Here is a 13,051-nt window from a genome sequence, read left to right as displayed (position 1 = left end):
TTATAATAAATAATAGTAATTTCAGCTTTAAATTACTTGAAGTAAATGGCCAACATTTAATATTCTATGTAATATTTTTATTTTATTTTATTACTATTTTATGTTTTATTGTATTTAACGAAAACGATCTATAATAGTTTTAGTTTTAGTTTACAGTAACATCATATTTACTTTGAAAAATATTATTAAATGGAGTACTATCTCTGGTAAAGTAGTATTTTAGGTAATTATTAAAATATCTATAAATATTATCTGCTATTTATCTATAAGAAACATTTATCTTGCGCTGTCCACCATCTTGAATGGATTTTTTCACACCACTCTCTGAAGTGCATTTTAAAATGCTGCAATAGAATTGGGCCAAAACAGGGTCTCTTACAAGGCATCAGAATTATGCAGTTTTTTTGACAGCATGTGCACCTTACATAGACAGCTTCACTGGGTTTTGGAGCAGAACACATCATTAGCAAGTAACATTTCTCTGTACACTAGTGAGTGTGTTTGTGTCATTCAGGCCCCACACTGCTGTCGTCCTCTTTAAGGCTGACATGGGAGAGATCTTTTAAGGCCTTGTAGTTGTTTTAACCCCTGCTGCCTCTCAGCAGGTTAAGCCTACCCAAACATCCATCCTGTGGGTCAGCGACAGCAATGACAACACGCTTTAGCCTTTCACACAGCTCATCCCCACTGTGATACCTGACAGGAACGGCCACCATCAGCCCTGCTGTCAGCTGGAAGCTTTAGGACCAAGCACAGACCAATTAGACAACAGAGCACACATGTATGGATTGACACTGACCAAAATCACAAGTCTACAAAAAAAAAAAAAAAAAATGTATATATATATATATATATATGTGTATATATAATGATTTTATTTTTACTGAAACTTTGTATTGCTGCACTTCTGAATTAACTGTCTCCGATTTTTGAATTGCCTTTGTTATATTTCTCATTCTTTAGTTACTTTGGAAATCTGATGAATAATTGAAATAATTGTAAAATATAAATACAAGTGAAAAATATAAATCAGAATTAATATATTGACTGATTGACAGAATGGTCATTGGATTTGGATAGAAATGAATCTAAAATAATTTTAGTGAATGCATAACTGTAATGTTTGGTGAAACTTATGGGTGCATGTAAATGTAAAATCATAATACAATAAAAAAATCATAAATAAATAAATGCCACCTCAATGGTAATGTTAGTTTAGTATCATTGTCATACTATTGTCATACGTAACTTTTTTTTTAATTTTTGTTACATTTTGTCATATGGTGTGAATAGTTTTTTTTATGTCTATATAATTTAAAATATATATATTTCAGATTTAATTAGAATTATTTTAGAGTTAAACTAAATTAAAATGAGAACTGTTTTAGTGTTCAAAAATATTTTATTTTATTTCAAGTCACAATTTTTAATGGCTTTAGTTTTAGTTAACTATAATATTCCCTGGATGGTAATATGTCTCTGTAATGGTACGGTATGGCGTTAGTAACACTTAGGTCATGGGTTCAATTCCCAGGAAACGTATCTTCGGATAAAACATACATCGAATGCATTTCTGCCATGTAAAATCGACCTAAACAGTGCAATAACCAACATTTAAAACTGTTTTTGTATTTTGCAGCGTATATGGAGCCTGATTTAATGTTGCATGCTGACGGAATCTAACAGCGCTGTATTCTTAAGCGGTGTCTCTGCCCCTCCTTCACTAAATGGAGTAATTATTAGCTGTCATTACCCTGCCCTCTGCCCTGATACAACTCAAAGAGAGGCGTCACTATCTGATCACTATGTAAATGCGGTTAGCTGCCTGCAGTAATGGATCAATGGAGCGCTGTGGGGGAGGACAGAGACTGTCGGCACTGCCTGTCTGTCTGTTCCCAGCAGGTCCACTGTCCCGTGCGTCTCCGAGGGAGGTGGGACAGGGCACGTCTACCAGCCCGGAGACTCGGGAAGAAAAAGCTTGGGGGGTTCAGGCCCGGGCTTGTCTTGGAGGTCTTGGATTGCCGGGGCCTCTAGCCCCAAATTTGAATATAAAATGAATGCAAATACAATGATTCAGGTCGATTCGGTTGAATCCACATACTTTGAAATGAGGGTTTGCAACCCTTATGATTGCATTTCATTTTGTGACATTTATTTCATTATCTCAAAGGCTGCAGTCATTTCACTGAAGCTAAAAAAATAAAAAACAGGCTAACTGCGTTTCAAACAAAGTTAGAGTTCGCCCGGTGTGGAACATTGCACGAATTTGACTCATTTCGGGGCAGACTCGGTGTCTCTGGTGGTTGTTGGACCGCAGAAGGTTGGTTGTGTACATGTCAACAGTAGCAGAAGTGTGTCTGTGATTAACATGCTCTTTCTGGAGTGTGCAATACACAGTTGTTTAGCCACATTAGCTTTATCTAACACCATCAAAAGGCACATTATCTTCATGTTGTCATTGTAGTTGAGTGAAGTACATGTAGATTAGAATGCTTCATTGACTCATTAAAGTGGATCTGCTTCAGTTACTCTAGATGGGAAAGAGAGAACGATGCATCGATGTTGTTCAGTACCGATGAAACATTCGAGCCCCATCTAATACAGTCGTTCAGTCATGACGTCAATTTGTCAGTTAAACTGGTGTGTCAAATTGTGGTCTTTATAACTTGCTATTGAAAAGCACACAATGGTTTCAAAATTCACATTTGAGGCATATGTAATTCATTTTGTAGAATAAAACATATTTTCAAATAATGTTAAGCACAGCAAAATTTCAATAAATAAAAAACTGCATTTTTTTTCTAGGTTCAAAAATGCTTAGCCTTAAGTCTCTTCTAGGTTTTGGACAACAAACTAACTCTATTAAAGTTAAATTAATTTCTTTAATGGTGCATTCACATGTTGAAATCATATATGTAGGCCTATTGTATAAATATTTATATGAAAACTATGTGTGTGTGTACCTTACATTTTTGTTGCCATTGAAATAAATAAATTCTGAGTCTAAGGCTGTATAAATCTCAGAGAAGAACTTCTACTTCACTTCTGACTTTCTGATCTCTTTTCATAGTCAATTGAAATCAAAAATACTTTGCAGTTATTTCAAACTTTGGGACATATTGTTTAGTTTATGTTTATTTGATGCCTGCTATAAAAGAACCAATTAATCTTTGGCATTGGCTAGCTGTGCAGTAACAGATTCACAAAGACTCGCTCAGCGCTGAGTGGGTTTTACACCGGGATGCTTTGCGCTGAAATCGCTGGATGACACAGCTGGGGCAAGTGTGCATGGTATGAGGTGTTTCGGCCAGCGCAACATCAATCAGTTTCTAGATTCAATAAATATAATGGGTCTGAATCAGTGGTTGAGCACTTTTAATGGCTCATAATAGTAGGAGGTCTGACATCGTAATGGCTCAATCTCTTCAGCTCTTTTATTAGGCCAATGCTAGAGGGCTGCATGTTCCCTAACACACACACACACACACACACACAGCAATCATCTACATCACATATTGCTGACCCCAGCAGTGAATGGCAGTCACCTTTAATAAACAGAGCAATCGTTGAGCAATTACACCTAATGAAACGGCAGCCGAGAGGATGGTCTCATGTATAACACTATTATCTTTCATGCTGGTCCAGTTCTGCTCACTTAAAATGGAAAAATTTAAGGGCTGGAAAGGTGAAATGTGTGTCCCTTGGTTCTATCAAATTGTTGAGGTTTTAAAAGAAAATGTGTGTGTGTTGCCTCAGATGTTTCTTAGAAAAATGAGAGCTGTGGCATTTTTTGACATTCAGTATAGGGATATAAAAGGAAGTGGGAGATCGTTACTAAGATCATTTGGAAGAACGTGTCGAGAAATATCTGAGTTCATAGTGAGATCTCTGACTTTTTATTGCAGACTTAGAAAATTTGAGACATTGTTGAGATGTCTTCTGAAACTCGTGAGGAGACGTCTGTGAGATTACTTGGATCTTTTTCTCAAGATGAACATCTGAGAAGTAGGAGACTTCAAGTCTCAATTTGCTCTAAATTTAAAGGGGACCTATTATGCCCCTTTACAAAGTCTTGATGTTGTTTTCGGGCTCTATACTAAAATAGGTTTTCATGCTTGTATGTTCAAAAAACATAATTTTTCCCATATTGTCCATTGTTGCAGCTCCTCTCTTCCCAGTCTGTCAGTAACGCTCTTGTCTCTATGAAGCCCCTCCTTCTGAAAAGCTTAATGGGATCTGATTGGTCAGCTTGATCAGTGTGTTGTGATTGGTCAAGCGCTTTGAGCGTGTTTGGGAAATTTCCCGCCCCTCATCATAACTGCGAGTTTCAACACACTACTAACTAACTCAACCAGTCCTTTCCCCTTTAAATAGGGAATATTATAACGTGTTTTCCCAGAAGAAAACGCAAGACTAAAATGGAGGCGTTTCAGGGAGTTCATTCACTGATATAGAGCATAACTCCTGCTGGAGTGACTTTCTCATGGAGATTTTTCTTATATATTGGAAAATATGTGCATCTTTCTTAAGATATGGAAACAAATCAGAATGTGGGTTTCACTTTTAGCTCAGAAATGATCATCCATGCACACAGACTATGAAAGATGTTTGTTTTTTTCCCCTCAAAAGTAGGAGGAAATCCCTCAAATAAAGCGGTGATTGTGCTAAGGTTACGTCTCTTCTAGCGTGGATCTTCTTTGTTGTTTCTGATGCTATGCCAAGTTTACGCCTGCCCGTGGCACTGAAAGCTTTGTGAGAGGTAAGGTAACCTGCTCGGTAAGACAATACCTCGTTTACCCCGACGCCTTTGCACAGGCCAGATCGAATAACTAGAAATTTGAGGGACAAAGCCATCGATAAGCTGAACCAAAGAGAACGGCCACTTAGCTGCTTGAGCGAGACCAAGAGATGCCAGCGAAATCTGAAGCTGGAGCTGGTGGGACAGGCCTGCAGATCAACAGGGACCCGTGAAGCCTGACTGACAGCACACTGATGTTTCATATGTGAAGAAACGGTCACTGCTAAGACAAAGGCTCTTTATGAACTACTGTACCTCAGACTGAGGGAAAAATGATCAGAGCCGGTTTACAGACGCAGAAGAACAACTCAGAATTAGTATTAATGTCAGTTTATTCCTGGTTTCACTTGTTTACAGTCAGTGGGTCCAAACGTCAAAGTGGAACAATGCAACAGTGGAAATGCCCCTGTTGGTGAACGTTCTGATTATAAATTATAACAATAATAATAATAAAAAGTAAAAATAGTACAAATAATTTTGTCCCCAAATTTCCCTTATATTTGATTATTGACTGTGCAGGATCTTATATAAGCCTGCTATATGCTCATCTTACTATTTTAATAATGCTAAAAATAATATATATTTTTCATTTACATATAAATAAAGTGAACAGATTTTCAAAGTGATTTCACTCTGGATTTTTAAACACTATTGAATATTATATTGCTATGATTTGGCAAGATTTATTACTGTTGTTTTTTTGTTTTTTTTTGTTCATGAAGCTGAGATATGTAAGACATACTGGTATACTTAAAACAGCTCTCTAACAACCTATTTTACTTTCATAATGTGGCATATCTTTCATATTAACCCAATAAATATCAAACCAATTTGACCGTGAAAAGTGTTTATATATCAAATTTTTGCTGTGTACTCTTATATAGAATAACTTACAGTCTAATGTCACATAGACCAGTAAGAGGATTGTTTCTAGAAACGGTGACTCCTGGAGCCGAGGAAAAAGCTTTTAGTTCTTCTGAGTTAGATGTGAATTGACAGCTAGACTGTGTTCCCCGCGGTCGGCCCTCAGCCACGCCGAAGAGCCATTCCAACCTCAAGTGCTCCTGTCAATCTAACAGGATTAACCATTACAAGAAATAATGTTTGGAATCACCCACTGGACTCATTTAATCTCGAGGCTAAGAGGCCCTCTAAGACTCTCGTGAAGCACAACAAATAAACATGCAATACTTTTTTTTTCTTTTTCACATTTCCTGTGCATAGAGAATATTGTTACTATTATTGTTTTTATTGCAGTGCTCTTACCAAAACGTCCCATCCAATGTTTCAGGTGATTCATAACTCATGATATTTGCTCCTCTCATATCCTGAATATGTAGTTATATTGTTATTTGTTTTTAAATAATGTTGTCAGTACTCTTTTCGTCTGTCTGGTTACTTGGTTACATTTTAGATCATGCAGGTACAGGATTAAAATCCAATTTAAACTTTGCAAGAGCGAGGGGAAAAGTCGTGTTTTGGTTAGTTTGACGTCTTGCTGTGTTCGTCTGTTGAGATAAATCACCTTTAGGCCCTGAGAGATGATAGTTCCCATAGCTCTCCAGTTTTATAGTGTTTTGAATTTTGCTGCCCTACTGTTACAGTCATGCTTTATCACACACAGCGACGCGGAGCTCAACAGGGACCTCTGCTGGCATTTTACAGCACTGCTCCGCCTTCATCATAGCATGTTGTTATTGGCGTTTCTTTTTTTTTTTTTCAAAAGTGTCTTATTATAATTTTAGAGCTCTCAAAAGACAGTTTACAAAAAGACAGAATGGTGTTCTTTTGGCGAAATCTCTTTGTAAGTCTGTAAGATGGATAGAAAAGAAGTGCATGTTTTGTTCATCACAAAGAGGTACAGTCAGTGCAAATGCTGAGCAATTAAAATGATGACATAATTCAGAGGCTCATGTACTTCAGACACTGTCCTGTGGCACAGCTGCCCGTCACTCAGGAGAGCATGAATGAACACACCAGGAGGGAATGTTTGCATCCTCAGGCACAACATTCTTTCATGTCTCCTTATTCACTATCTCCTCTTTTTATTCATTAGCATTTATTTATTTAGAAAAAATACAGAGACAAAGCTATGCACTGTAGTATTTGTGGAGTTAGGCAGACTTTAGAATAATAATAATAATAATGATGATGATGATAAAAAAAAAACAAAAAAAACATGCTTTGTCCTATTAAATTAGGACTTTATAGGGTAAAATCTGGCAAATTGGGCAACTTTTTGACAGTCATCAAGTGGCCAATGAGCCTGAATTCGTCCTATTCTGTTGATGGATGCAAATTTTACACAAGAGGGAAGAATTTGCATAACTATTATCTTGAATTACTCAGACAAAAGAGTTGTTATATTTTCAAATATTTGAATAATTTGAATATTTGACATATCTTTTGATTTATTTTCCCCCCCATGGTTCAGGAATAAAATAAAATAAAATAAAATAAAATAAAATGAAAAATAATAATAAATGAAATGAAATGAAATAAAGTGAAATGAAATGAAATAAAAAATTATCAAATAAAATTGTAAAATAAAATAATAAATAAGTGAAATAACATTTTAAAGACATATTACTTTGAAATAATATATATACAATAAAATAATCATTTCATTTGCACAAAGAGATATCACATACAAATTCTCATGTTGTTCAAAATGAAGATTTTTATTTAAAATTCATGGGAAAAAACCCATCTTCATACTAAAAAACCCAAAGCTTTGAAATGCACTTCATGGTCTTTGGTGTGATTAATCTCAGTTGGTGTGATTGGCATGTTTGCAGTGTACGCCAGTGGCCCCTATAGAGCTCTGAGGGCCCGTGAGGAGCAGGAATGTCTCTGTATCTCTCCATCCCTCCTGCAGCTCAGGTTACAGTGTTCATAGATCACGCTGACACTGCAGGATGGCTGTCGTGGCCCAGTCCTGCCCGGAGAGGAGTCCGCGGGGCCTGGCAGGGCTGTCCGCAGTTTACACCCACATCCATGGGACAGACACATGTTAAAGATGCAGCATCTGAGTGCGCAAAACACGCATATTGTTTTGTCTCAGCACCTGCCATTTATTTGATGAGGAGCTTTTTGTGTATTGAATAATAAATGAGGGGGAGTTATGTTTTCTACAATGTTTGCCACATACTTTTGAGAACCTTTTTCTTTAGCACTTTTTAGACAATCGTCTATTTACTTACTGGTGCTTCAAAGAACCCTGAAGTGGTTTAGTTTGATATGAATATGCTAGTACGCATCACTTTTTCAGATCTCGATTATGAGTTTTCTCTATTATTTATAATAATTCTTCAGGTAAGAGAATTAGAATTAGAAAATATGGGCTGTTTTAACCCAATGTTGGGTCAAATATGGACTAACCCAACATTGGGTTAAAAATGCAATTTAAAAATGGGCAAACCCAGCCGTTGGGTTACATTTTTAATGTAACCAATGCAGTTTGTCCATTTTTTTATAGCATTTTTGATTTTGTCCAAAATGCAATTTGTCCATTTTTAAACTGCATTTTTTAACCCAAAATATGGGTTAGTCCATATTTGACCCAACATTGGGTTAAAACAACCCAGCAAAGAAACAAGAAGACTTAAATTCTTTTAAATTCGTGTAAATGAACTGCTCATTTTAAGAAGAATTTAGAATGTTGTACAATACAAATGTAAACTATACATTACGTTACTCATAACTATAAAATACCATATATGGTATTGAAGTCTACTGTAAAATACATGACTATTTTTAATGTTTTTTTGAAAGAAGTGTCTTATATTCATCAAGCCTGCATTTATTTGATACTTATTATTTATTTAAAAAAACAGTAATATAAAAATAATCAGCTTTGCATCACAGAAATAAATTATATTTGAAAGTATATTAAAATAGAAGACCATCATTTTAAATTGTAATTATGTTTCACAATATTATGTTTTTATTTAATAAATAAAAGTATTATTTTTGTATATTCTGTATGTATTATCATTATGTATTATTTACATTGATTATAGTGTACATTACATAGCCTATTTTTTCATTTTTAATGTCGTCTCCCTCAAAAATGGTTCTTGATAAGAAGTTTATTTGCTCTATCTGTACCTTTTTACCCAATTTTTTTTTAAATCAAAATGTTAATGAGGTCAGAAAAATACATTATTAAACATGGCAATTGTTGACAGATTTGTCCGTTTCAGTTTCCTGAAGATGAATTGGAGGCCTTCCAGATGGGAAGACATGGATACTCAGGTGAGCTGTGGGACCGATCTCCTCACCCTGCTCTTACTCATGAGGGTCTTTTACCGGGCGCAGTCAAGCAGAGAGAGGAATGCTGAGGAAGTGACTGCGCTCCAGGCCAATCTCTGAGCGTGGGGCTGAGAGACAGACAGATAGAGGGATAGAGGGATGACAAAAGACGAGAGCTGAGAGTGGCCCCGGGGCCGAGCCGACACGCCCACCTGTTGACTGCAGTCCGGGCGCTAAGTGCACTGTGAATGGACGCTTACAATGGCCGGGGCAAGATGATCCGCTCTGTCTTTCTTTAGCAGCTTCTCTCTGATCGCCTCTTCCTCTCGGTGTTGACACCGATCAGCAGGTGATAGATCGACACAAACCATGAGAAACAGTCTTGGGAGATCTTGTGCTCATTCTTTACCATCTGCCTTAAATTCTTCTTAAAACCTCCAAGCAGTGTTTTAAACTTCAGCGGGTGTGTGTATACACGGGTTTCTGCTCCTGGCATTGTGTGGGTAAAGTCTGGAGGTTAACTGTTTCACACTCAAACAAACTGTTCAATCATCAGTCAGACTTTTGGCAGACGTTATGGTCAATATATGCAAACAATGAGAGATTTGTTCGGGAGACATAATGGAGATCTTAGTTGTTTCAGTGAAATATCAACTTCTCAGATGTTTCGGAAGATGACTGAGAAAATAAGAGACAAATTTAGCAAAATACTAGAATTCGATGAGAATTGCTTCAAATTGACATCTCTGACTTTTGACATTTGTATCTTGGCTAATCTGAGCACATTATTGGTATTCAGTAGTCAACATTTGATCAAAGTTATACATGGATTTTGAACAATACCCGTTCTTGTCTTAGGACAACTTTGATGAACTTTTTTGATCCACTTCAAATTTGGACTATTCTAAATAAATTCAGCAATGGCGCATTCAACTGATCAAAAGTGAAAGCGAAGGCGTTTTATGATTTTTAAAAACAGATTTGTATTTCATATAGATTTTTGAACTTTCTATTCGTCAAAAAAAAAAAAAAAAAAAAATTAACTCGGTTTCCATAAAAATATGAAGCAGCACACCTGTTTTCACACATTGCTAATAATAATAATAAATGTTTCTTGAGCAGCAAATCAACATATTAGAATGATTTCTGAAGGATCATGTGACTCTGAAGACTGGAAATTCAGCTTTGATCACAGGAATAAATTACATTTTAACATCCAAATAGTAGACAGTTGTGTGTGTGTGTGTGTGTGTGTGTGTGTGTGTATGTATATATATTGCAGACTTTTTCTGATGGTCAGAAGTGTCTCATACCGTCATTGTATCACTCATCACATCATCCTTGCATACATGTCGGTGCAATTTAGCCACAAAAGCCACCGGTGTTCAGAGCTTCCTCTGGTGACTTCATCGCACCTTTCTCAGCACGTACATAATACAAACCTGCAATTATCCGCAGACAACACGACAAATTACAGCGCCATCCAAAAACCACCTCACGCTAACCCGGAGGGACACACAAGGAACCCGATACGGCTTTTCCTAAACCTCTCAGCCTATGTGGATCTCAGACGTCAATGCGCGAGGTCAGGGCAGATTTCAGCTCTTTCTTGAGTTGGGACAAACCTCTTTTTACATTTATTAGCAATTGAACTTTTTCATGAACTGTTTTTATTGTAAAAACACCTAGGAAGGAACCACCTTGAAAACATCTAAAAATATCATTATCATCATGAAAGTAAATATTAAATGTAGTGTAATATAAACGTCGTATTTAGCTTGTGCTCACACTGAACAGATCTTTGCACCCAAGCTCCTCCAGGATGAAGAACACATTGTTCTTTTATTCGTCTGCTGTGAGAGAATCCTGAGAGCTGTCACAGTCCATCAAACCCGACACATCACATAGAGACGTCAAACAGTGCTGATGTGTTTTATGGATTTTATAGACCGGAGATGTAGCATGACGAAGCAGAGCGTTCGGTACACCAACAGTATTTCACCGAACTGACACCTGTGCTGAGTGTGAAGAGATGCCTGCTGGTGGAACTGTTGAAATGAATTTGAAATGGACCCCATGATATCGCTGTGAGATGGTGTAATATGTGTGTGGATCGTCTGAGATTTGGGAGAGGGAGATCTTGCGTGTTACGGCCGTGTGGAGGAGAGAACAGCTCGCTCTCAGTTTCACCGTCAGGACTGTGATCTCTGAAAGAGCGTTTCGCTCCACTGACGGCCTCGGCTTTCATCTTAAACGCCAACCCATCACCTACGGCTTCGGTTACCCCTGTAGTGACAGCTTCAGATGAGTCAAGATGTGCTTCTCCACATACAAAGATGGTTTTTGAGTGGGAAATGAGGGCAGTTTTCAGAGTAAGCTGGAGGATCAATGTCAGCTTAAGTGTGAGCATAATGCCTGAAAACCACACCGATTTCACTCAGTCATTACAGCCTGGGAAAATATTACGTTTATTTAGAGCTAATTGGAAATGCACATATATGCCAACAATTAAATATAAGATTATTTCATTGTCTAAAAGTACACTGGGGTTTCGGGTCATACACAATTGAATTTAGTATGCTTTTTAAATGTACATTTTTAAAACAGGACGCTGAATTGCATCCGAAATTTTAATGCAAGGTAGTAGAATTAAAATGAATTGAAATTACTGTAAATTTAAAGAAAATACTGTAATTTATATCTAGCAAAGTAAATCCTTGTTAGAAAGTTTTGAAAAATGTTTAGATAGATAGATAGATAGATAGATAGATAGATAGATAGATAGATAGATAGATAGATAGATAGATAGATAGATAGATAGATGGATGGATGGATGGACGGACGGACGGATGGATGGATGGATGGGCTGATTGACAGATAGACAGACAGACAGACAGACAGATAGATAGATAGATAGATAGATAGATAGATAGATAGATAGATAGATAGATAGATAGATGGATGGATGGATGGATAGATGGATGGATGGATGGATGGATGGATGGATGGATGGATGGATGGATGGATGGGCTGATTGACAGATAGACAGACAGACAGATAGATAGATAGATAGATAGATAGATAGATAGATAGATAGATAGATAGATAGATAGATAGATAGATAGATAGATAGATAGATAGATAGATAGATAGATAGATAGATAGATGGATGGATGGATGGATGGATGGATGGATGGGCTGATGGACAGATAGACAGACAGACAGATAGATAGATAGATAGATAGATAGATAGATAGATAGATAGATAGATAGATAGATAGTGATAGATAGATGGATGGATGGATGGATGGATGGCTGATTGACAGATAGACAGACAGACAGACAGACAGACAGATAGATAGATAGATAGATAGATAGATAGATAGATAGATAGATAGATAGATAGATAGATAGATAGATAGATAGATGGATGGATGGATGGATGGATGGATGGATGGATGGATGGATGGATGGATGGATGGGCTGATGGACAGATAGACAGACAGACAGACAGATAGATAGATAGATAGATAGATAGATAGATAGATAGATAGATAGATAGATAGATAGATAGATAGATAGATAGTGATAGATAGATAGATGGATGGATGGATGGATGGATGGATGGGCTGATTGACAGACAGACAGACAGACAGACAGACAGATAGATAGATAGATAGATAGATAGATAGATAGATAGATAGATAGATAGATAGATAGATAGATAGATAGATGGATGGATGGATGGATGGATGGATGGATGGATGGATGGATGGATGGATGGATGGGCTGATGGACAGATAGACAGACAGACAGATAGATAGATAGATAGATAGATAGATAGATAGATAGATAGATAGATAGATAGATAGATAGATAGATAAATAAATAAATAGATAGATAGATAGATAGATAGATAGATAGATAGATAGATAGATAGATAGATAGATAGATAGATAGATAGATAGATAGATAGATAGATAGATAGATAGATAGATA

This window comes from Rutilus rutilus, assembly GCF_951802725.1.
Source record: "Rutilus rutilus genome assembly, chromosome: 16".
Classification (NCBI taxonomy): Eukaryota; Metazoa; Chordata; class Actinopteri; order Cypriniformes; family Leuciscidae; genus Rutilus; species Rutilus rutilus.
Note: the sequence above shows the minus strand (reverse complement) of the source record.